Genomic DNA, 24,018 nt, shown 5'->3' with positions numbered 1-24,018 from the left:
GTGCAACTGCCCCACTCCTGCCTGATTACTGTGGTCATGGCTGTGTTCTTCTGAGTGCATAACTCTAAGAGGTAGTTGATGAGTTATTTAAAATTGCCACTATTGCTGTCCCCTGCATGCTCCACAACTCTCCACATCTGCTGCTCCCTGCCAAATGGGGGCTTGCCGCTTTCTGGTCCACAGTGCAGCTGGCACACTCCCACTTGAACACTGTCACCACAGAACAGCTCCTTTCAGAGACCATTTCCCCGAGACCAGCAACAAAATTTTTGCAGTTGTCACTACCACTGCCTCTGACCCTACCATGCATAGGCAAACACAGGTGTGAGGAATCTTGGCACCTTTATGTGGCCCCAACAGTGAAATCCAGTGCCACTTGTGTGGGAGGGAAGTGTAAATGTGCCATGTACCTGACAGTCACCTGTCCCTATTGCCCTGGCTTAGGGGACTTGCTCTCCTCTGTGAAAGGCCTATATCCTATAGCTGCCCTGCCCTGCCCTCATGTGAACATTTTAACTGCAGCCCAGAGACCTTCTGAAAACCCAGCTTCCACAGACCTGTGATCTTCCCACAGACTCCTTTTGCTTGAGTTCTGCCTGTTCCATCCTGAGATTCCTGCTGATGATCTGGGGACCAGTCTGCTCCTGTTCAACACAGTGAACACTTGAACTGTGGGATAGCCTGACCTTGTTCCAGCAACTTCAGGACTTATACATACTGTCCAGTTGGACATCCAGGGGCCTGGGAATTGGGTAACTACCTGTACCATTCTAACATTGCTGCCATGTAGCCACTTCCCCCAAAGCCTGAAGTGGGGCTGAGCCAACTAGCCAACATTACTACAACGAACACCCACCCACATGGGCTGAAAGGTGGTGCATCCTTCTCCACATAAAGTAGCATCATCACCACATTAGAGAACAAGAGCACCATAAAGTTTTCTGTACCAGACTGAATGAAGAGATTCCACCCAAAAACAATTCCCATGAAGAGTTGCAACACAAGCTTTTTCTATGGTTCTAAAGCAGTATTGTTTTCTGAGGTAAATACCCAAGATGCATTGTCTCATGGCCACAGAAAACTAGTACACGGACACACAAGAGTGAGGTTAGAAGCAGAAGCTTAATAGACAAAAGAAAGAGAAGAACTCTCTCTTGCAGAGAGAGGGGTCCAGAATGGGTTTCTGCTTCGAGGCAAAATGCAGGCGTTTTATAGATGAGCCTGAGGAGGAGGTGTCTGATTTATATAGGCATGTAAGATTTATCAGACCAGGTGTGCCAATTGCATAAGGTGTGAAAAACTGGTTAGGGCTAGGTATGCCATTTCCATAGGGTGCAAATAGCTGGCTGCCTCACTCTAATCTTTTATTATGCAGATGAGTTCTCTACTTGGCTGGCACCATGTCGCCTGTTTCTTTACTGCCCATTTGGTAACAAAGAAAAGAAAAGATGGAGCTTCTAAGTTGGATATAACTGGCCCCCAGGTAGCCTTTTTCTATTGGTACAGCTGCTAGCATTTCCACATGCAAGCTTCTAGCATACTTATCTATGTTTGCAGCTTGATTTTTTAGGCTGCTCTTTATTAGGAAAAAAATAATTTCTTGGGCTGCTTTTTGTTAGAAAGGAAGCCCTGTTGAGAATTCTTTTTTTGCCTGAATAATTTTTTTCTAGGTCCTGTATCAGTTCGCAACCACATTGTGGTCTGGGTATAGGCTACAGTGTGCATTTGAACTGAGACTCACAAGCCTGGGACAGGGGCACGATAGGGAAACAGATATTTCTGCCTATCTAGTATGCGGAGTCAGTGCAGCCATCTCACCCCACACAGAGACTTCAGCATATTTCACCAGGAACTCTCTGCAGCCACTTTCATCAGGGCTGGTGCCCAAGCTTGCCATTGGGATATTGATTGGCAAGCCAGGGGTTCAAATTCTGCACAGCTGTGTTCCCTGCTTGTGAAGAACACTAAGTTCCAGGCACCACCAGCTCCACTATCTAGCCCCTCACCTGAAACAACAGAGATCACCTCACATTATCCAAAGATCAAGTCCTCACCCATATACTTGTGCTGTAGCTGGCTCTTACCTCTAATCACCATCTACTGGCCTGTATCTTGAACTGCACAGCTCGTGATAAACCCTGCTAACAGAAGTGCATAGGATTATAAAAGCAGCCAAAAGACCCTACCCAACATACTCAGTCATATCCTGTAAGAAGCAGGAAGGGGAGGGGTATAAAAAAATAGGAAAGGGAAAAAATCCTTTCTTCATGAAAATAATTTTAAAAAATTAGATGTGGTAGCTACTCCAGATGAGAAGAAACCAGCATTAGAATTGTGGCACCAAAAAGTTTCTGAATGCTGTGACCACCAAAGGATCACACTAGCTCTCCATCAATAAACCTTAACCAAAATAGAAACTCAGAAACGACGGATAAGAAATTCAAGGTATGAATTACAAGGAATCTCAAAGAGACCAAAGACAAAATTGAAAATCAATACAAAGGAACTACTGAAGCAATTCAGGAAATGAGTGATGAAATAAATATCTTTAAAAAATTAACCATAATTCTGAAAATGAAAAGTTTGCTTAAGGAATTTCAAAACACAATAGAAAGGTTTAATAGACTAGACAAAGCAGAAGAAAGAATTTCAGAGGTTGAAGACTGGTCTTTTGAAGTAACAAATTCAGGGAAAAATAGAGAAAAAAATTAAGAAAATAAAAAAAACTTCAAGAAATATGAGATTCGGTAAAGTTTCCAAATATATGAATTATTGGCATTCCTGAGAGAAAGATAGAAAAAGTAAACAACCTGGAAAACATGTTCATTGGAATAACTCAGGACTTTTTTTTTCAATTTCACTAGAGAAATAGACATTCAGGTACAAGAAATTCAGAGAATATCTGTGAGATGTTATACAAAATGAACATCACCAAGCTATATAGTGACCAGACTATAAAAGGTCAATGCTAAAGAAAAAAATTCTTAGAGGTAGCTAGAGAAAAATGGTCAGATCAACTACAAAGAAAAACCAAGCAGATTAACAGTGAATCGCAGAAACCCTACAATCCAGAAGAGACAGAAAACCTATTTTCAGGCTCTTTAAAGGGAAAAAAATGACAGTGAAAAATTTTGTATCCTGCTAAACTAAGCTTCATAAATGAAAGAGAAATACAGTCTTTCCTAAACAAGCAATCACTAAGAGCATGTGTCACCATTAGAACAGTCCTACCAGAAACACTCAAAAAAGTTATAAAAATGGGACTGAAAGGACAATAGTCTTCATCAGGGAAGGACATATAAAGCGTGCAGATTCTTTAAAGCAAATACATAATTAAAATTGCAAAACAAAAAGCTAATAATACTGTGTCAGGAACAAAACTTCTCATATAATTAACCTTGAATGTAAATGACCTAGATTCCCCACTTAAAGATACAGAGTGGCAAATTGGATTAAAAAAAAAATACAACCATTGACTGTCTACAAGAGACCAATGTACTAGCTAAAGACACATTCATACTTAAAGTAAAATAGTGAAAAAGGATATATCACACAAATGGCAAAGAAATGGGTACAGGAATAGCCATTCTCATATCGGATAAAACATACATTAAATCAACAAAAGTAAAAAATTACAAAGAAGGACATCGCATAATGATAATGTGTTCAACACAACAAAAATATTTAACTATACTAAATATATATGCAACCAACACTGGAGAATACTGATTTATAAAACAAATGCTAAAAGACCTCAGAAAAAAATGAACAGCAATACAAATAGTGCAGGATTTCAACACTCCACTTGACAACACTAGAAAGATTGAGTCAAAACAAATCAGCAAAGAAACATTGAACTTAAAATGGTCTGTAGACTAAATGGACCTACACAGACATATACAGAATATTTTATACAACAACTGCCAAATATGCAATCTTCTCATCTGTACATGAAACATTTTCTAAAATTGACCATAGGTCTGGCAGTCAGGTAAGTCTCAATTAAAAAATGAAATTATATCAATTGTCTTCTTGGATGACAGCAGAACAAAATAAGAAATAAAAAATGAGAGGAATTTTCAAAACTACACAACTAGGTGGATAGTAAACAACTTGCTTCTGAATGACTTTTGGGTAAACAACAAGCTCAAGACAAAATTTTAAAGAAATATTCCTTTAAATGTATGAAAACAGAGACATAACATAGTAAAATCTCTGGAATACAGCAAATGCAGTGCTAAAAAAGAAAGTTTACAGGTGCATTCCCAAAATAGAAAGATCTCAAATTAACAATCTAATGTTGTGCCTCAAGGAACTAGAAAACTAAGAACAAACTAGCCCCAAAGTTAGCAGAATAATATAAATAACAAAGGTCCGAGCAGAACTAAATGACATTGAGACCAAAAGATGATACAATTGATTAAAAAAATGAAATGTTTGTTTTGTGAAAGGATAAACAAAATTGATAAATTGCTAGCTAGACTGAGAAAATAAAGACATTTCAAATATATACAATCATAAATAATAAAGATGACATAAATAAAACTGACACCATTAAATAAACAAGACCATCAGAGACTGCTAGAAATACCTCTATGAACACAAACTAGGAAACCTAGATTAATTAAGTTCCTGGGAAAATGCAATCTTCCAAGATTGAACCAGGAAAAAATATACAACCTGAATGGACCAATAATGAGTAATGAAATTAAATCAGTAATAAATAATCTCAAAACCAAAAACATCTAGGACCAGTCGGATGCACAGCTAAATTTTATCAGACATACAAAGGAGAGCTGCTCCCAATCTGAGTGAAAATATTCCATAATCTCAAGGAGTTTAAATCCCTTTTTAACTCATTCTATGAATCCAGTATCAACGTGATATAAAAACCAACCATCACAGAAGAAAACTAAGGGCAGTATCTGTGATGAATATAAATGGAAAAATCCTCAATGGCAGCCAGCCAAATCCAAAAGCACATAAAAATATAATTTACCACAATCAAGTGGGCTTTGCTCCAGGGATGCAAGGATGTTTTCAACATACAAGCATGACCCACCACATAACCAGATCTAAGAGCAAAAGTCATGTAATCACATCAATAAATTCTGAAAAAAAAGCACTGGATGAAATACAACATCACTTCCTGATAAAGCAAACTAGGCATAGATGGAACATACCACAAAATAATAAGACAAACCCATATATGACAAACCCACAGCCAACATTGTACTTAACGGGGAGACATTGGAAGCATTTTCCCTAAGAACTGGAAACAAGATAATGATTCTCACTGTTAGCACTCCTGTTCAACATAGTACAGAAAGTCGTAGCCAGAGCTATCAGGCAAGAGAAAAAAAAAAGGCACTAAAATAAGAAGAGAGAAAGTCAAATTATTTCTGTTTACCAATGACATAATTGGATACATAGAAACCTGTAATGATTCCTCTGGAAGACTTCTAGATCTGATTAGCAACTTCAGTAAAATTTCAGGATACAATATCAATGTATAAAAATTAGTGGCATTTTTGTACACCAATATTGTTCAAGCTAAGAATGAAATCCCACTTACAATAGCCAGAAAAATTTAAAATACCTAAGAATACTTTAACCAAGGAGATGAAAAATCTGCACAAAGAGAAGTACAAAACACTGATGAAAGAAATTGTAGATGTCACAAATAAATGAAAATTCACCACATGCTCAGGTATTATAAGAATCAATATTATTAAAATGACCATACTGCCCAAAGCTATCTACAAATTCAATATAATTCCTATCAAAAAACCAGTGTCATTTTTCACGGAATTAAAAAAATCAAAATTCATATAAAACAAAAAAATCCTGATAGCCAAAGCACTACTAAAATATAATAAATCTGGAGATCTCACATTGCTTGACTTCAAATTATACTACAAGGCTATAGTAACTAAAAAAGTAGGGTACTGGTACAAAAATAGTCACAAAGATTGATGGAACAGAATAAAGAACCCAGAAATAAAACCACATGCCCACAAGAAACTGATCTTCAATAAAGTAGACAAAAGTAAACAACAGGAAAAGGACATCTTATTAAATGAATTGTCCTGTGAAAAATGGCTAGCCATATGCAGAAGAATAAAAGTGCATCCCTATCTCTCAGCATATATAAAAACTAAATCAAGATAGATTAAAGACCAAAATATATAACCTGAAGCTATAAAATTCTGAGAAAAACACTTAGGAAAAACTATTCTGGACATCAGCCTAGGCAAAGAACTTATGATGAAGATTCCAAAACAATTTCAACAAAACCAAACATAGACAAATGATAATCAAATTAAAAAGCTTTGGAACAGCAATAAATAACAGAATCAACAGACAATCTATGGAGTAGTAGAAAATATTTAGAAATTATGCTTCTGAGAAGGGATTAATACCTAAAATATAGAAATAACTAAAATGACTCAACAAGACAAAAATGAACAACTCCAATAAAAACTGGGCAAAGGACATGAACATATATTTTTCCAAAGAAGAAATACAAATAGACAGAAAACACATGAAAAAATGCTAAATATCACTAGTAATCAGAGAAATGCAAGCTAAAAACACACCAATATACCATCTTACATCAGTCAGTATGACTTATATTAAAATGTCAAAAAACAAAACAAAACAAAACAAAGAAACTACTGATAGTGGCAACGATGCAGAGAAAAGGGACACTCATGCATTGTTGGTAGGAAGGTGAATTAGTTTAACCTCTATGAAAAACAGAATGGAGATGTTTCAAAGAATTAAAAATAGAATTACTATTCGTCCCAGCAATCTTATTACTGAGTATCTACCCAAAGGGAAAAAATTATTTCAAAAAAATACATGTGCACTCATATGTTTATCACAGTACCATTTACAATAGCAAAGCCATGGAACCAACCTAAGTGTTCACCAACAGTTGATTAGATAAAGAAAATGTGGAATATATACGTGATAAAATACTACACAACCACAAAAATGAACAAAATCATGTCCTTTGAGGCAACATGGATTGAGTTGGAAGCCATTACTCTAAATGAACACACAGAGAAGCTGAAAATCAAATATTGCATGTTCTCACTTATAAGTGGGAGCTAAACAAAAGTTACATATGAACATAAAGCAAAGAAGAGAGGGTGGAGGGATAGTTAAAAATTATCCGCTTGGTACAGGTGTGCAATATTTGGATGACGGATACATTAGAAGCCCAATCCCCACCATTATACATGAAATACCCATGTAACAAGCATATGTAAACAGGATTTAAAATAAAAAAATATAAAAAAAGAAGACTCAAGCTAATAAAATCAGAAATGAGAAATGACACATTACAACTCATACTACAGAAATACACACTATCATAATAGATTACTATAAACAATTATATGCCAACATACTGGATAACTGAGAATAAATGAGTAAATTTCTAGATAAATACAACTTACTAAGACAAAAACATAAAGAAACAAAAAATCTGAACTTACCAATAATGAGTGAAGAGATTGAATTAGTAATAAAAAACCTCCCAATAGAGAAAAGCTCAAGACATGAAAACTTTAGTGCTGAATTCTACCAAATATTTAAAGAACTAATACCAATTCTTTAAAACCCTTTCAAAAAGCTGAGGACTAAACACCTTTAAACTCATTTTTTGAGGCCTGCATTACCCTGATACAAAAGCTAGACAAGGATGCTGCAAGAAAAGAAAACCATAGGTTAATATTCCTGATGTAAAATTTCTTAACAAAAGCATAGCAAAACAAATTAGAAGCATATTAAAAGGATCACACACCATAATCCATAAGAATTTACCCCTTGGATACAAAGATGTTTCAACATATGTAAATCAGTAAATGTGATTGAACGTTTTAAAACAATGAAAGGCAAAATTTATACGATTATGTCAATATATATAGAAAAAAGTTGCAAAATTTAATATTCTTTTACAATAAAATATTTCAACAACAAAAAGGTACAGAAGGAATGTACATAAAGATAATAAAAGCCATATATGAGAATTACACAGCTAACTTTATACTCAGTGTTGAATAGCTGAAAAGTTTTTCTGTAAGATCAGTAACAAGGCAAGGTTGCTCACTGTAGTCACTTCTTTAAATATAGTAGTGGAGGTTTTAGCCAGATAAGTTAAGCAAGAAAAAATACAAATGACATATAAATAGAAAAGTAAGAAATGAAATCATCTCTGCAGATTACATAATCTTATATACAAAAAACCCTAAAGACTCTACAAAAACTGTTAGAAATAATTAATAAATTTATTAAAGTTGTAGGTTAAAAACCAACATGCAAAATAAGTACTGTTTGTATGCATTAGCAATGAACTATCTGAAAAAGAATTTAATAATACAATTCCAAATACAAGTCTCCAAAAATAAAAACAAAAATTAACCAAAGAGGTGAAAGATCTGTACACTGAGTACTATAAAACATTGATGAAAAGAAATGAAGAAGACACATATCAGTGGAAATATATCCCGTGTTTATGAATTAAAAATAAAAATATTACAGATATTTATAGATTAAATGCAATCTCTGTTAATTCTAATGTTTTTTTTTTTAACAGAAATAGACCAAACAATCCTAAATTTCATATGGAACAACAAAAGGCCCCAATAACTAAAGCAAGCTTGTACTAAAAGAACCAATATTGTAATATCACACTACCTGATATGAAAATATACTACAAAACTATAGCAACAAAATAGTATGATAATGGAATATAAAAACACACATATTGACCAATGGAAAAAATGATTCAGAAATAAATTCATTTATGTGTGTTCAATTGATCTTCAGCCAATGTTTTAGGAAGATAAAATAGGGAAAAGGCAGTTTCTTTAACTCGTGGTAGTGGGAAAACTGGATATTACTATTTAGGAGAATAAACTTAGACCATTGTCTTGTACCATGTGTAGAAATCAACTCACAATGGGCTAAAGATTTAATGAAATACCTGACAAAGCAAAACCATCATAAGAAAATAGAGCAGGATGACACCACCATGACATGTGTATGGGCAATGGTTTGAATAAGACACCAAAAGCACAGGGCACAAAATCAAAAATAGACAAATTAGCTGGCCTCAAGCTAGAACTCTTCTGCACAACAAAGAAAAAAAATTAACGCAGTAAAGAGTAAACCTGTGGAATGGGAAAAATAGCAAATTATACATCTGAAACAAGGTTAATATCCAAAATATATATGAAACATAACTCAATAGCAAGAAAACAAATAATCCAATAAATGAATGGGCAAAAGATCTTAATGTACATTTCTTAAAAGAAGACATACAAATGACATACAAGTGGCCAAAAGATATGTGAAAATGTGCCTAACATCATTAATAATCAAGGAAATGCAAATAAAAAATCATCTTAAACCTGTTAGAATGGCTTTTATTTAAAAAAAAAATCAAGAAAAGTATTGGTGAGTATGTAGTGTAAAGAGAACCCTAGTACGCTATTAATGGAAATGTAAATTGTTAAAGCCATTATACCCAAAAAGACAAAAATAGAGCTACTATATGATTCAGAGTTCCATTTCTGTGTAAATATTCAGAGGAAATAAAATTTTAATTTCAAAAAGTTGTCTTTATTCTCATGTTTATTGCAGCATTATTCATGACAGCCAAGATATGAAAACAACCTGTGCCCATAAATGGACAAATGGATAAAGACTACGTAATACACACACACTTACACACACACACATGCACACACACATAAATGAAACATAATTCAACCTTAAAGAAGAACATCCTGCCATTTGTGAAAATGTGAATGGACCTGGAGGATATTATGCTACATAAAATAAGCCAGGAAGAGAAAGACAAATACAGGGTAGTCTCACTTATACATGGAACATTTTTGGTTGAACTCATAGAAGCAGTAAGTAGAATGATTATCAGGGGCTGTAGGATGGGGAAATTTGTGTGATGTTGGTCAAAAGGTACAAAGTTTCAGGTATGAAAGATGAATATGGTCTGAACATCTAATGTGCAATATGTTAAGCATAGTTAATAATACTGTATTATGTACTTGAAATTTACTAACACAGTAGATCTTATGTGTTCTCAACACAAAAGTATAACTATGTGATGTACATCTTAAGTATATTTTTTGTAATTACTTAAATATATATATAATTCAAAACATGATCTACACCTTAAATATATACAATTTTTATTTTTCAATTATACATGAATAAAGTTGAAAAAATATAAAAAATCTTATTCTTCCACTTAAAATACCACAGACATAATTTATATACACATATAGTCATATGTTAATGGAATGATTATACATATATATATTTTTGATATATACTATCATACTGTACCTGATATTCTACACTTTTCTTTTTCCACATTACAATTATGCTTTTCACTCGTTATTCAGTACTCTGTTGTTTGTATTATTACACTTTCTCAACCTTTGTGGCATATTTTTTTCTGTAGAGTCCTAATCATGTGATATGTAAACCAAATGGTCAATGTGTATGTAATTTTGCTAGATAATGCCTTATTTCTATTCACAGAAAATATACATATCATGTTTCCAACAGCAGTTTGTGAGAATGTATTTGCCTCCACAGTCTCAGACATATAGGTATCAAAATTGTAAACCTTTGTCAGCCTAATAGGTGAGAAATAGTATCATGCAGTTTTGTTTTGCTGTTCTCTTTTTATAGGCAGGGTTAAGCATCGTTTCATATGTTTAAAGGCTATTTGCATTTGTTTTTCTGTGATATGTTTGTTCACAGCTCTGTACCACGTTTCTACAAGGTTGTTGGTCTCTTTCTTCTCTATTTTAACAAACTTTTACAACTTAGAAGTATTAACCCATTGAAGGTGATATAAACTGTAAATATTTTCCAAGGTCTGTCATGTTTTTCCACATTGCTCAAAGTATTTATAGTTTTTAAAAAAATTATTTTTATTTTTAAATGTAATTTAATAAATATATTAATATTTGCTCTTCATATTTCTTTATTCTGAATAATAAGTAGAAACGTTTCTCTATTTGGAGATGATAGAATTCATTTATGTTTTAATTCTATATCATAGGGTTTAATTTTTTATTATTTTAAATTTCAGATTTATTTTAAATCTGTCTCGTTGCAAACAAAAAAGGATAAATCCAATTTCTCCTTCTTCCATAGGTCTATTCAGTATCCAGATGTGCTTTTTTAAACAAATCCATCATTACTCCATTGATTTGAGAACATACAGTAAATTTCCATTAGAAAATAGGCTTGTTTCTCTATTTTATATTTATCATTCATAATAAAACAAGTTTTGTTTCAGCATTTTAAGAATGAAATATAAAAGCATTCAAACCAGAAAGAAAGATGTTAAATTACTTCTACTAGCAAATGACATAATCTTATATACAGAAAACCCCGATAACTTTACCAAAAAACTGTTAGAACAAAAATTAATAAAGTTGCAGGATACAAAGTAAACGTACAATAACCTTTTACATTTCTATACACTAACAATATTAATTATTAAATTAACAATATTAAAAGATGACATTTTTTAAAATCACATTTTACAATGGTATAAAAAAAGAATGAAATAACTCAGAATAAGTTTAACCATGGAAGTGAAAATTCTGTACACTGAAAACTGTATGATATTGATTAAGGAAACTGAAGAAGACACAAATAAATTGAAAGCTATTCTTTGCTCATAAATTGGAAAATTTAATATTGCTCAAATATCCATAATACTCAAAGCAATCTGCAGTCAATACAATCATTATCAAATTTCCAGTGAGCTTTTCCACAAAAATAGAAGCAAACAATTTCTAAAATTTGTATGGAAATACTAAACACTTGAATAGCCAAATAAATCTTGAATAAGAATAAAGCTAGGGGCACCATAATTAATTATTGGAAATTATATTACAAAGCTATAGTAATCAAAATAGGATGATACCGTCATAAAAACAGACTCATAGACCAATGGAACAAAACAGAGAGCCCAGAAATAAACTCACCCAATACAGTCAACTATTCTTGGACAAGGGTACTCAGAATACACTATGGGAAAAGGTAGCCTCTTTTGTAAATGATGTTGGTAAAACTGGCTATCAAGATACAAAAGAACTAAATCGAATGCTTATCTTACATAAGAGTTGAGTTGAAGACTTAAATGTAAGACTTGAAACCATGAAAATTCTAAATGAAAACACTTTGAGATAAGGCTTTTTTTACATTAGTCTTCGCAGTGAGTTTCTGGGTATGAAGTAAAATCACAGGCAACACAAACAAAAATAAATAAATAAATGAGACTACTTGAAACTAAAACGTCTCTGCACTGCAAAAATAAATAAGTAAATAAATAAATAAAAAAATGAAAATGGAACCTATGGAATGGAAGAAAATATTTGTAAGCCATATATCTGAAAAGAGATTAACATCCAAAATATATGAGGAACTCATAAAAATCAATAACATAAAAACAAATAACCTGATTACTAAATGGGCAAATTACCTAAATAGACATTTTTCCATGAAAGACATGCCAATGGACAACAGATATATACAACAGAACTCAACATCACTAATAATCAGGAAATTTCAAACCAAAACCATAGTGAAATATCACTTCACACATCTTAAAATGGGAATTATCAAAAAGACAAAAGAAAGCAAGTGTTGGCAAAGGTGTGAAAAAAAGGAAATCCTAGTTTACTATTATGGAAATATACATTAGCTATTATGTAAAACAGTGTGGAGAGTTCTCAAAATAACAGATAGAACTACCATGTAATTCAGCAATTCCACTTCTGTGTGTGTGTGTGTGTGTGTGTGTGTGTGTGTGTGTATGTGTCTGTGTGTGTGCCTGTGTGTGTATAAAATCTGGAATATATATATATATATCATAGATAATAATAATTATATAGTCTGAAGATATATATGTGTATATATATATATATATATATACATACATAAAATCTGAATCTCTAGGAGATGTCTACAATTCCATGTTTGTTGCAACATTATTCACAAAAGTCTGGATATAAAATCAAACTAGGGGTCATTGATGAATGAATGAAAAGTTGTATATATATATGAATATTATTCAGCCAGATAAAAGAGAATTCTACAATTTGCAGCAGCATAGATCAACCTGGAGAGTATTGGGCCACGTGAATCAACACAGACATCCACACAAAAATATTGCATGATCTCACTTATATGTGGAATTTCAACTCATAGATTCAGAGAGTAGAAAGATGGTTACCAGTGGCTGAAAGGTAGGGCAAAGAGGGACATGTTGGTCAAAGTATGTAAACCTCCAGCATCAGGTGAATAAGTTCTGATGGTCTTATATACATCGTGGTAAAAATACTTAAAAATATTTTATTGTATACTTAAAATTTGGGAAGAAAGATTTTAAGCATTCTCACCCCAGAAAAGTAGTGACTGTGCTAGCTCAAAAGATGTGTTAATTAACATTATTTTTAAGTTATTTCACAAGATATATGTATATCAAATCACTGCATTTTATACCTTAAATATATAAAATTTTTACTTTGTCAATTGTAACTGAATAAAGCTGAAAGAAAGAAAATGAAAGGATGGAAAATGATATCTCATGAACATTGCAACAGAAAGAAAGCAGAGGTGACCATGCTAATATAATGCAAAGTAGATGTTAAGTAGAGTCAGTGGTAAGTGACAATGAGAAATATTATATAAGGATAAATTAACCAATTTACCAGTAAGATGTAACAATCTTATTATATATGTACCAAACATTGGAGCATCTAAACACATTAGGCAAACTTAGAACTCATGTAAGAAACAGACAAATTTACAATACTAGTAGGAGACTTCAATGCATCATTGTTTACAGAAACAAAAACAAAATCCATCCTAAAATTTTTATGAAATCTCATGCTATCCTGTGTGGCAAAAATGATGGTGAAAAAAACGTTAAAATATCACAATTCCTGCTTTCAAAACTTATTACAAAGCTATAATAATCAAAACACTGTGGTGCTGGCATGAACACATACACGAAGACGAACTGGATAGAACTGAAAGCCCAAAAATGGACCCTTACATATCTGGTTAAATATTTTTCAGCAAGGATGCCATGACATTAAATGAGAGAAGGACAATCTTTTCAACAAATGGTTTTGGGAAAGCTGGATCTTCACATGAAATAAATGATGTTGAACACTTATCTTACAACATATGCTAAAATTAACTCAAAATGAATCAAACACATAAATATAAGGAGTAAATTAAAAATACTATAGAAACAGACAGGGGAGAGGCTCATGACATTAGATTTGACATGTATTTTTGAATATGACACAAAAATACTGACAATAAAATTAAATTGGACTATAGAAAAATTAATAACTTGTGCATCAACAACCATAGTCAACTGATTAAAAATGCAACCTATATAAGGAAATGAGGTATTTTCAAATTAAATATCTGATAAGAAATTAATGTTCAGAATATACAACAAACTCCTGCCCCTCAACAACAAAAATCAAATAACCAAATTTCAAAATGGTCAAAAGACTTGAATAATTATTTTTTTAAAAAAGACGTACATATGGTCAACAAGTACATGAAGAGATTCTCAACTAATCATCAGGGAAATTCAAATCAAAACCACAATAAGATACTACCATATACATATTGGAATAAGTACCATTAAAAACCAGAAAACAATAATTATTGAGAATGTGGAAAAATTGGAACCTATGTACGTTGTTGGTGAAAATGTAAAATGGTGTAGTTGCTATGAAGAACAGTATGGTTGTTTCTCAAATAAAACTCTGAAAATATAATTACCATATAATACTACAATTCCATTTCAGGGCATAAAACCAAAAGATTTCAAAGCAGGCTATTGAAGAGGTATTTTTACAACTATGTTCATAGCAACATAATTCACAATAGCTAAAAGATGGAGTCAACTCGCACATGTATTAATAGATGAATGGATAAACAAAGTGTGGTATAGGGATAAAGAGTGGTTTGATTAATATAGAGCTACAATTTCATAAGACAAAAAGAGAGATTGGTTGCAACAGCGTTAATGCATTTAACACTACCAGATTGTACATGTTAGGTGATTAGCGTTACATTTCACGTTATGTGTAATTTTTCCACCATTAAAAATAAAGAAGAAGGCCAGGCACAGTAGCTGACACCTGTAATTCTAGCACTTTGGGAGGACACAGTGGGTGGATCACATGAGGTCAGGAGTTAGAGACTAGCCTGACCAACACAGTGAAACCCCACCTCTACTAAAAATACAAAAATTAGTTGATCGTGGTGACAGACACCTGTAATCCCAGCTACTCAGGAGGCTAAAGCAGGAGAATCACTTGAACCTGGGAGGCAGAGGTTGCAGTGAGCTGAGATCACACCATTGTACTCTAGCGTGTGTGACAGAGTGAGACTTCATCTCAAAAAAAAAAAAAATGAAGAAGTAAAAAATAGGGGGAGAGGGAACAAGATGGCTGAATAGACACAACTCCAGTGCCAATACCTAGTGAGAGAGATGCCGAAATCGAGAGATCTCCTGGCTCCAACCAAGGTACCAGGTGCATTTCAATGGGTTTGGTTGGACTGTGAGCAAAGCCCAGGCAGAGCACACTGAGGTGGGGAGGGATGCTGCTTCAACTGGAAAGTGCATCTGACCAGTGAATCGGGGGCTCCCCTTCCGGCACCCCGTCCAGATACAGTGCTTCCCCCAAAGTCTCAGCAATACACAGAACTGGGGATCTTTGCAAGTCAAGCATCGGGAATTACAAGTGCAGAGTTGAATAATAATCCAGGACAGTGTCCCGGATTGTCGCACAGATCTAAGCAAACACATAAGCCCATAAGCCAGCTGGGAGAGCCTGTGGACCGAGCTATTGCCCCCTCCCCCTGCCCAGAGAAAGAGAGAACTGAAAGTGGGAAGATAGATGGAGCAACTGGGTGGGCATGACCAGAGAGAGAGGGAGCTGAAAGTAGAAGCTGAAAGTGGGGAGACAGATGGTGCAGCAGGGCAGGTCTCTACCCTCCCCCACAAACCCCAGAGGGCTGAAGCACTAACTCTGGTGGGTTGCACAGCCAATGCCTCAGCCTGAGCTGAACCCTGAATGATCCAGCTCCATGGAGGAAAGGTGCAACCCACCATTAAAGAGGTGGGACTAGGCTTCATGTTTTAACAAAAAACACAGGAAGTCTACGTAGCAATGGGACAGTGTTCTTGACCACCCAGGAGTGCCTCCAGGTCAGAGAAGAGGTGGGCCTTACCTCCCAGTGTAAACAAAAAAGACACAGGAAGCCTACCTAGTAACGTGAAGGAGTCCCTGGAAACCTGGTAGCACCTCCACAGGCAGACAAGCGACTTCATCAAGCAGCTCCCTGAGATCAGAGCCAGGTGAATCCATAGAGATGGTAAAAAAACAGCGCAAAAAAGATGAAACCATAAAAGACAAGAATGCCTCTTCTCCTTCAAGGGATCACAACTCTTCATCAACAGGTGAAGACAACAACACCAAGAAAGAGAGTGACAAATTGACAGGAGCAGGCTTTAGAAGGTGGGTAATAACAAACATTTCTGAGCTAAAGGAACAGGTTCTAACACAATGCAAAGAAACTAAAAACCTTGAAAAAAGGTTAGATGAAATGCTAACTAGAATAACCAGCTTAGAGAAGAACATAAAAGACTTGATGGAGCTGGAAAAAACAGTATGAGAACTATGTGAAGCAAACACAAGTTTTAATAGCTGAATCGACCAAGCAGAAGAAAGGATATCAGAGATTGAAGATCAACTCAATGGAATAAAAAGAGAAGGCAAGACAAAAGAAAAAAGAGTGAAAAGAAATGAGCAAAGCCTCCAAGAAATATGGGATTATGTGAAAAGACCTAACCTATGCTTGATCGGTGTACCTGAACGTGACGGGCAGAATGAATCCAAGCTGGAAAACACACTCCAGGATATTATCCAGAAGAACTTTACCAGCCTAACAAGGCAGTCCAACATTAAAATCCAAGAAATACAGAGAACTCCACAAAAATATTCCTCAAGAAGAGCAATCCCAAGGCACACAATCGTCATATTCACCAGGGTTGAAATGAAGGAAAAAATGCTAAGGGCAGCCAGAGAGAAAGGACAGGTCACCCACAGAGGGAAGCCAATCAGACTCACAGCAGATCTCTTGGCAGAAACCCTACAATCTGGAAGAGAGTGGGGGCCAATATTCAACATCCTTAAAGAAAAGAACTTTCAACCCAGAATCTCATATCCAGCCAAACTAAGCTTCATAAGTGAAGGAGAAATAAAATCCTTTATGGACAAGCAATTACTGTGTTACCACCAGACCTGCCTTACAAGAGCTCCTGAAAGAAACACTAAACATGGAAAGAAACAAGTACCAGCCACTGCAAAAACACACCAAATGGCAAAGACCAAAAATGCAATGAAGAAACGGAGTCAACTAATGGGCAAGAAAACCAGCCAGCAACAAAATGGCAGGATCAAATTCACACATAACAATATTAACATTGAATGTAAATGGCCTAAATGCCCCAATCAAAAGACACAGATTGGCAAACTGGATAAAAAGTCAAGACCCATTGGTGCGCTGTATTCAGGAAACCCATCTCACTTACAAAGACACACATAGACTCAAAATAAAGGGATGGAAGGAGATTTACCAAGCAAATGGAGAGGAAAAAAAAAAAAAGCAGGAATTGCAATCCTAGTCCCTGATAAAATGGACTTCAAACCAACAATGATCAAAAGAGACAAAGAAGGGCATTACATAATGGTAAAAAATCAGTCCAACAAGAAGAACTAACTATCCTAAATATACACGTACCCAACACAGATACATAAAGCAAGTCCTTAATGACCTAAAAGGAGATTTAACTCTCACACAATAATAGTGGGAGACTTCAACACTCCACTGTCAATATTACATAGATCAATGAGACAGAAAATTAACAAGCATATCCAGGACTTGAATGCAGAGCTGGATCAAGCAGACCTAATAGACACATACAGAATGCTCCACCCTAAATCCACGGAATATACATTCTTCTCAGCACCACATCACACTTACTCTAAAATTTACCACATGATTGGAAGTAAATCACTCCTCCACAAATGCAAAAGAACGAGAATCATAACAAACAGTCTATCAGACCACAGTGCCACATTGCACTTACTCTAAAATTTACCACATAATTGGAAGTAAATCACTCCTCCACAAATGCAAAAGAACGAGGATTATAACAGTCTATCAGACCACAGCACAATCAGATTAGAACTCAGGATTAAGAAACTCACTCAAATAGGCACAACTACTGGGAAACTGAACAACTTGCTTTTGAGTGTCGACTGAATAAACAATGAAATGAAGACAGAAACAAAGGTGTTCTTTGAAACCAATCAGAATGAAGACACAACTTACCAGAATCTCTGGGACAAATTTAAAGCAGTGTCGAGAGAAAAATTTATAGCAATAAATGTCCACATGAGAAACAAAGAAAGATCTAAAATCAATACTCTATCATCAAAATTGAAGGAGCTAGAGGAACAAGATAAAAAACAAAAAAACCTCAAAAGCTACCAGAAGACAAGAAATAACTAAGATCAGAGCCAAACTGCCAGAGATAGAGACACAAAAATCCCTTCAAGTAATCAATAAATCCAGGAGCTGGTGTTTTGAAAAGATCAACAAAATAGACCGCTAGCCAGACTAACAAAGAAAAGAGAGAAGAATCAAATAGATGCAATAAAAAACAATAAAGGGGATATCACCACCAATTCCACAGAAATATAAACTACCATCAGAGATTACTACAAAAAGCTCTATGCATATAAACCAGTAAACCTGGAAGAAATGGATAAATTCCTGGACACTTGCACTTTACCAAGACTAAACCAGAAAGAACTTGAAACCCTGAATAGACCAATAATAAGGGCTGAAGTTGAGGCAGAAATCAATAGCCTACCAACAACAAAAAAGTCCATATCCAGACGTGTCCAGAGCCGAATTCTACCAGACATACAAAGAGGAGCTGGTTCCACTCCTTCTGAAGCTGTACCAAACAATACAAAAAGAGGGAATCCTCCCTAACTCGTTCTATGAGAACAACATCATCCTGATACCAAAACCAGATAGAGACTCAATTGAAAAAGAAAACTTCAGGCCAATATTCATGATGAACATCGATGCAAAAATCTTCAATAAAATACTGGCAAACCAAATGCAACAGCACAACAAAAAGCTTACTCATCAAGATCAAGTAAGCTTCATTCTGGTTATGCAAGGCTGGTTCAACATACGCAAGTCCATAAATGTAATCCATCACATAAACAGAACCAAAGAAAAAAACCACATGATTATCTCAATAGATGTAGAGAAGGCCTTCGGAAAATTTCAACAGCTCTTTATGTTAAAAACTCTCAATAAACTAGATATTGATGGAACATATCTTAAAATAATAAAAGCTATTTATGACAAACCTGTAGCCAATACCATACTGAATGGGCAAAAGCTGGAAACATTCCCTTTGAAATTAGGCACTAGACAAGGATGCCCTCTCTCACCACTCCTATTCAATATAGTATTGGAAGTTCTAGCCAGGGCAATCAGGCAAGAAAAAGAAATAAAGGGTATTCAATTAGGAAATGAGGAAGCCAAACTGTCTCTATTTGCAGATGACATGATCGTATATTTAGAAGACCCCATTGTCTTAGCCCAAAATCTCCTGAAACTGATAAGCAACTTCAGTAAAGTCTCAGGATACAAAATCAGTGTGCAGAAATCACAAGCATTCCTATATACCAATAGCAGACAAACAGAGCACCAAATCAAGAGCAAACCCCCATTCGCAACTGCTACAAAGAGAATAAAATACTTAGGAATACAACTAATGAACTATGTAAGGACCTCTTCAAGAAGAACTACAAACCACTGCTCGATGAAATAAGAGAGGACACAAACTGATGGAAAAACATTCCATGCTCATGGTTACGAAGAATCAATATCGTGAAAATGGCCATACTGCCCAAAGTAATTTATAGATTCAATGCTATCCTCATCAAATTACCAATGACCTTCTTCACAGAACTGGAAAAAAACAGTTTAAGCTTCATATGGAAACATAAGAGAGTTTGCGTAGCCAAGACAATACTAAGCAAAAGAAAAAAAAAAAAGAAAGAAAGAAAGGAGGTATCACACTATAGTTTGAAGTGCCAGACTTCAAACTATACTGCAAGGCAAGAGTAATCAAAACATCATGTTACCGGTACCAAAACAGAGACATAGACCAATGGAACAGAACAGAGGCCTCAGAAGCAACACCACACATCTACAGCCATCTCATCTTGGACAAACCTGACAAAAACAAGCAATGGGGAAGGGACTACATGTTTAATAAATGGTGTTGCGAAAACTGGCTAGCAATGTGCAGAAAGCAGAAACTGGAGCCCTTCCTGTCACCTTACACTAAAATTAACTCCAGATGGATTAAAGATTTAAACACCAAACCTAACACCATAAAAACTCTAGAAGAAAACGTAGGGAAAACCATCCAGGAAATAGGCATAGGCAAGGGCTTCATGACTAAAACGCCAAAAGCAATGACAGCAAAAGCCAAGATAGACAAATTGGATCTAATTAAACGTCAGAGCTTCTGTAAAGCAAAGGAAACAATCATTAGAGCAAACTGACAACCAACAGAATGGGAAAAATATTTTGCAATCTACCCATCTGACAAAGGGCCAATATCCAGAATCTACAAAGAACTAAAACAAATTTACAAGAGAAAAAACTAAACAAACCCACTCAAAAGTGGGCAAAGGATGTGAACAGACACTTTTCAAAAGAAGACATATATGAGACCAACAAACATATGAAAAAATGCTCATCATCACTGGTCATTAGATAAATGCAAATCAAAACCACATTGTGGCATCACCTCACGCCAGTTAGAATGGCGGTCATTAAACAATCTGGAGACAACAGATGCTGGAATGTATGTGGAGAAATAAGAACACTCTTACACTGTTGGTGAGAGTGTAAATTAGTTCAACCATTGTGGAAGACAGTGCGGTGATTCCTCAAGGACCTAGAAATAGAGATTCCATTTGACCCAGCAATTCCATCACTGGGTATATACCCAAAGGACTATAAATCGTTCTATTATAAAGACACATGCACAAGTATGTTCATTGCATCCCTTTGTACAATAGCAAAGACCTGGAACCAACCCAAATGCCAATCGATGATAGAGTGGACAAGGAAAATGTGGCACATCTACACCATGGAACACTACACAGCCACAAAAAAAAGATGAGTTCATGTCCTTTGTAGGGACTTGGATGAATCTGGAAACCAACATTCTCAGCAAACTGACACAAGAACAGAAAACCAAACGCCACATGTTCTCACTCATTGGCGGGTGTTGAGCAATGAGAACACATGGAAACAGGGAAGGGAGCATAACAAGCTGGGGGCAGTGGTGGGGGGCTACCGGAGGGACAGTGTTGGGGGGAGAGAGGGAAGGATAACGTGGGGAGAAATGCCAGATATAGATGAAGGGGGAATAGAGGCAGCAAACCACCTCGTTATGTATGCACCTATGCAACAACCCTGCATGACCTGCACATGTATCCCTGAACCTAAAGTAAAATTAAATAAAAAAAGAAGTAAATAATAATAATAATTTAAAAATACACACACACACACACACACACACACACACACACACTGCTGTGTACGCACGCCAAGGGAAAAAATGCAAATGTAACGAAATGTTGAAAACTGGTGAGCATAGAAGAGTATAACTGTCCATAGTTTGATTCTTGCAACTTTTTGTAGATATGAAATATTTAAAATAGATAAGATTACGACTAAGAGATGAAAATGGCAAGAGAATAAGGCTTAGAACTTTAGAAATCAAGGAACATTGGAATGGGTGAAAAAACAATAGGGTAAATACTATAAACTGTACCAATTGCCATGAGTTTCTCAAGTCACTTGATAGTTAAATGAAAAACTGTAGTACTATCTGAATGTGGTGCTCAATGTGTATAGAGGAAAAACATAAGACACTTGTAAGGTGGGGAGGGAAATGGGACCTAAGTGCTATAAAGTTTTAACACTAGACTAAAAGTTGCTGCCAGTAGACTCTGATAACTTAGGTATGTATGTTGTAATACCTGGAGAAACCACCAAGAATATAATACAGAGCAATATAGTCAAAAGCACTATACATGTCAAGATGAGATTCTATGATGAGAACACATGGGCGCATAGGGTGGAACAACACACACTGGGACCTGTCACAGGGTTAGAGGGGTAAGAGGAGGGAGAGCATTAGGAAGAATGACTAATAGATGCTGGGCTTATTACCTGGGTGATGGGATGATCTGTGCAGCAAACCACCATGGTATACGTTTATCTATGTAACAAACATGAACATCCTGCACATGTACCCCTGTACCTAATAATTGAAAAAAAAAACAAAAGATAGGATTCTAAAAATGTTGCAAGTAACTCAAAGGAATGTAATAAACCAGAAAGAAATAAAGGAAGAGGAAAGAAAATAAATAAAGGAAACAAATAACAAAAATGAAAATATATAACCAGTTTCCACCCTAGCATAAAAACAACAATCTTAAATGTAATTAGTCTAAATACACCAATTAAAAAACTGAGATTTGCAGAATGGATTAAGAAATATGATACAACTGCATGCTCTATAAAAGAAACTCACTCTAGATGCAACTTAGGCTGAAAGTAAAAGAATGGAAAAATAAAATTGCCAAATTTATATTTGATTTTTGGTAAGGTCATATTAACATTATGTATAATGAGTAACTTTATAACAAATTATTATAATGGCAAAAATTCAAAATTATTTTCATTTTTTACCTAGGCACTCAATTTCAAGATTTTCACATGTTTTAAACTAGGTCTGTGTTGTTGTGAAAGAATATATGATGCTGCCTATTTTATGAAAAAAAAGTTTATTTGGCAGACAGTTCTGCAGGCTGTACAAGAAGCACAGCACCAGTACCTACTGCTGGAGAGAGCTTCAGGCTGCTTCTACTCAGGGTGGAAGGCAAAGGGAAGCTGCATGTACAGAAGTCACATGGAGAGAGGGGAACCAGGACAGAAAGCAAGATTACTAACCCATGCTTTTGTTGTTGTTGAGCATTTCTTTTTACATCCATCAACACAAGATGCATCAGGCGCCCATTTTCTATTTTCCCTTCTCCAGATCCATAATCAACCGGTCAGTCATTTATTGGAGAATGATATTTCAGAATCATAATCTATGCCTTAAATGTGCTTACCATTGAGCCTATCACTACTTCTAGCCCCTCTCAATGCAGAACAGGTGAGCTCCAAACTGGGGCTTAGCCTACTACAATATTGGATTTGCCCAGGAAATAATTCAGGGGTAATCTATTGTTAGGGTAGAAGAACATCTTTATTGAAGCAGTAGTGTGACAGCTCTAGCCATGTTACAGCTCTGTGACTGCTCCTGCAGAGGAGGGATACACTGCAGGCAGTGTGCTGAGAATAGCAGCTCAGGGCAGTTTTGCAGTCATATTTATACCTATTATTAATTACACATAGATTAAGGGGTAGTGTATGCAGAAATTTCTAGGAAAATAATGATAACTTTTGAGTCATCAGGTTATTGCCATGGAAAGTGGCAGTATTCCCAGGTGTTGCCATGGCAATGGTTAAAAAAACAAAAAATGACATGGCACACTAGTGAATTTGTATTATGGAAAGCTGCCTCTGCACCATTTCTGTTTTAGCTAGTCCTTCCTTTGGTCCAGTGTCTGAGCCCCACCTCTAGAGTTGAGTCCTGTTTCCTAAATCATTCCCGACTCAGACAATAGATACTCTTCCTTAATCTTAAGGGAGCTGAAGAAGGGAAGAAGTCTGTATTCGGTAACGCTTCCTGCTGAG

The sequence above is a fragment of the Sapajus apella genome, unplaced genomic scaffold (assembly GCF_009761245.1).
Source record: "Sapajus apella isolate SASKATOON/1434 unplaced genomic scaffold, GSC_monkey_1.0 scaffold75, whole genome shotgun sequence".
Classification (NCBI taxonomy): Eukaryota; Metazoa; Chordata; class Mammalia; order Primates; family Cebidae; genus Sapajus; species Sapajus apella.
This window is presented reverse-complemented; position numbering follows the sequence as displayed.